We start from the raw sequence: 3,074 nt of genomic DNA, 5'->3' as shown, positions 1-3,074 counted from the left end.
TTATTGGAATTGTGTTATGGATTTTGAGTGGAATTGATCTATAGATCAACGTAAGAGGAATTGAAATTCTTATTGAGCATTCCAACTCATGAACATATCTTTTGTTCCATTTAGGTTTTCTTTCATTAACTTTGTCAGTACTTTGTAGTTTTCAGTATATATATATATTGTACTAGATTTATACTTATTTTTCCCCCAGAGAATCATTGTGTGCTATTTAAAAACTCTGGTTTCAAATTTCTCATTGCTATTCAGTAGATATATACTTGATATTTATATGCTAACATTTTTATCATGCAACCTTGTTAAACTTACTTATTGGTTATAAGAGCTTTCTTTCTTTTTTTGGGGTGGGTACTGGGGAATTGATCTCAGGACCTTGTGCTTGCAAGGCAGGCAGTGGAACCACTGAACTAAATCCCCAGCCCCAGAAGCTTTCTTTTTTAATAAGAACTTTCTTTGTGTAGTCCTTGGGATTATCTACATGGATAATCATGTCATCTGTACATACAGATAGTTTTATTGTTATTACAATGTTGAATAGAAGTGATGAGATTAGACACTTTGCCTTGTCACAGTCTTAGAGGGACAAATACTGTATATAGTCTTTTACTATTAAACATGGTAGTAGTTTTGGGTTTGGCATTCTGGATTTCAGGCTGCCTTTAAGACCACGATTAGAGATTTTTGAGAAAGAAAAATCAAACAACCAAGAAAACACCCCACTAGATTAGTGATTCTTCAAGTCTTGATTTCCTTTTCCAATCCTGCTGTTATTTACCTTTCAGGGTCTTCAGATAGCTGCTTTATGGATTTTTTCCAGGGATACTGTTGTTGCTGCATTCAGTGTGAAAGACAGGGTGGAAGGTACTCACTCCATTGTAACTGGACCCAGAACCAAATGCTTATTTTCTTTCCTTCCTTCCTCTCTTCCTTCCCTCCTTCCCTCCTTCTTTTATTTCCTTGCCATACTGAACCCAGGGCCTTGTGCAGGCTAAAGTGAGCACTCTACCATGCATCACTTCCAGCCCTTTTTATTTTTTATTTTTGGTACCCGGGATGGAACTCAGGACTTTGTACTTGTGAGGCAGGCAGTGGCACCCTGAGCTAAATCCCAGGCCCCAGCCCTTTTTATTTTTATATAGAGGCAGGGGTTTTCACTAAGTTGCACAGGCTGCATTCTAATTTGCCATCCTCCTGCCTTAGCTGCCCAAGTGCTAGTATTATAGTCATCTACTATCACATCTGACTTAATTACTTATCTTTCAATAATTATTGTATTTTACTTGGAAGTTAATTCAGAATCCCAGCTATACAGTTAGATCCTAACATATGTAAGCTCAGTCTAATGAAACATGCATTTACATCAAGAGTTAGTAAAAGTTTGGAATTACTGCAACTTGCTTAGGATGCAGCTCATTACTTCAGCTTCTGTGATGCTACACATTCTTCTGTTTAAACAGTCGATATGAAACAAATGGCGATAGCTCAGTGAATTAAAGATATGGAATCAGAAACTGAGCTACTTAATTCTCTATCCATGACTTCTTGGAGATTTTGTGTTTAAAATTTAAAACAGTAAAACAAAGTGTGAATTCTGAGCTGCCATATTCTTATTTGATAAGTATAGGGTAGTTTAGGTAAAAATTAAATATATGAATCCTAAATCCTTATTTATGTATTGTACAATCATTATCCAAAACTTTATTAATTTCACACATTTGGGAGTGTTTTTTAATGCCTGACTTGCTTTCAAACTTTGGAAAGAATTACATATTCTTCTCAGTTTCACTTTATACATGTTGGAAAAATGCTGTTGGGTTTGAGTGTCATGAAATGGTTGAGCCCTAATCTAGCATGACAGAGGCCCTGAGTTCAACCCTCAGCATCTAAAAAAAAAAAAGCCACAGAATATAGATATAATAGTGAAACAGACTATCCCAGGTAAATAAAGCTGTGTGAACAGTAAGAAAATAATTCAAATGGTTAATATTAACTTTTAAAATGTTACCTGAAATAGGCATAGACATGAGTCTCAGATCATAATTTGTTCTATTCCTTCATATGATTTGCATTTAGAATGATCTTTCATCATTTGGTAAGACATTTTAGATAAGGTTAATAAAACACAAAATATTTACTCAAAGCCAGAATCAGCCCTGAACAATGTCCAGTGAAACTCATGCTTGAAGTCCAGCATATTAAAATTACAGGGAAAGCCATTGACCATGCAACACACAATAACAGAAACTGACATTTACCAGGAAAAACGAATCACATTTTAAAGGAGAAAGCCAGGAGAAATGGCAAAAGATGCCTGAATAAATTAAAAAACAATATTTGATTGCCTTCATAATTCCATTGGGATCTGTATACCCATTTAAAGCAATGACAAATAATGTCAATATTTTTTATCCTTCAGCCATTTTATCTGATTTCACAGAATAAAAATGGAGGTTTTTATCAAACATAGTATAATTTTGTGTTGCATTCTGAAGTACTCTAGTGGAAATATGTGACTCTGGAAACAATTAAAATCCATGTTATCTTCCCAAAGTAATGTGCATAATATCATTCCTGTAATTTATTATGAAATGGCTTTTAAGAATTTGTACCAAACTATATATGAATTACTTAATGTAAAATAACTTTAAAAAATTAATAGAAAGAATGCCCATTAATATAAATATGTGAAGTAGGTAATGAGTTCACCAACCAAATTGCAAAAGTTAGGGTTTAAAAAAATAATATTGTTGTTATTCATTACCTCCAAAGATTATTCTGGGATAGCATACTCTTTAAAAATATGTTGAAAGCTGGGCATGGTGGTACAAGCTTGTAATCCAGCATTTGAGAGGCTGAGGCAGGAGGATTGCTGTAAGTTTGAGGCCAGCCTGTGCTACATAGTGAAACCCTGTCTAAAAAAAAAATTAATGCATTTAGAAAGCATTTCGTTCTTTCATTTTTTTTCCTTTTGGTATTATAACAACTTTCTTCTTCTTCTTCTTCTTCTTCTTCTTCTTCTTCTTCTTCTTCTTCTTCTTCTTCTTCTTCTTCTTCTTCTTCTTCTTCTT

This window comes from Fukomys damarensis, unplaced genomic scaffold (genome assembly GCF_012274545.1).
Source record: "Fukomys damarensis isolate Sample0158 unplaced genomic scaffold, DMR_v1.0_HiC HiC_scaffold_23, whole genome shotgun sequence".
Taxonomy (NCBI): domain Eukaryota; kingdom Metazoa; phylum Chordata; class Mammalia; order Rodentia; family Bathyergidae; genus Fukomys; species Fukomys damarensis.
Note: the sequence above shows the minus strand (reverse complement) of the source record.